This window comes from Alligator sinensis, unplaced genomic scaffold (genome assembly GCF_000455745.1).
Source record: "Alligator sinensis unplaced genomic scaffold, ASM45574v1 scaffold365_1, whole genome shotgun sequence".
NCBI classification, from domain to species: domain Eukaryota; kingdom Metazoa; phylum Chordata; order Crocodylia; family Alligatoridae; genus Alligator; species Alligator sinensis.
In genome coordinates this window covers 396,562-397,272 of record NW_005842356.1, presented here as the reverse complement: position 1 = coordinate 397,272, position 711 = coordinate 396,562, and positions in this window count along the sequence as shown.

Below are 711 nucleotides of genomic sequence, written 5' to 3'. Positions count from 1 at the left end.
GGCTTTTCCCCACTCCCCACTCATGCTGAGTGGAGGGTGGGCTGTTTCCCCACGCTTGAGCAGGGAGGGGGGAAAAAGCCTCTGAGGACTTCCCCACTACCAGGCAGACATCGGCTGGGGACCAGTGCTAGGGTTTTCCTTGCCACCCCCTTCTCTGCCAGCCAGAGGAGAGAGAGTGTCCAGCTAGGCAGCAGAGGGGCAGGGCAGACCCTGCTCTGTTGAAGCAGACAGTATAACCCAGGGCTGCAAAGCATCCTTGGATACTGGGGGGACTGTGAGTTAACTTGAACCAGGAGGGGATCTAGAACAGAAGTTCCAAAAACTGGTTTGATCTAAATCAGTTAAGTCTGATACCACATTCAACCACGTTTATCTTAAACCAGTTTTGGCCATTTTGAAAGTGGTTTAAGTGCACTGAACTTCTGTTCTATTACAGGTTTAAATCAGTTTCTGCTCATTTACACCAGTTTATGTATAACTTCTGTCCCTGGCCGTACTGTGGATGTAGTACAAAGCTGTTTGTGCTGGTAAATGATGAATATGTATCCAGCTGCAACCATATTAGGGGTAGGTACCATGCACAATGAAGGTTTTTAAAGTGATATTGTTATACAGCGGCACACACAAAAAAAGCTTTTGGATGTTTGGAAATCTTTCATAGATTCATAGATGTTAGGGTCGGAAGGGACCTCAATAGATCATCGAGTCCGA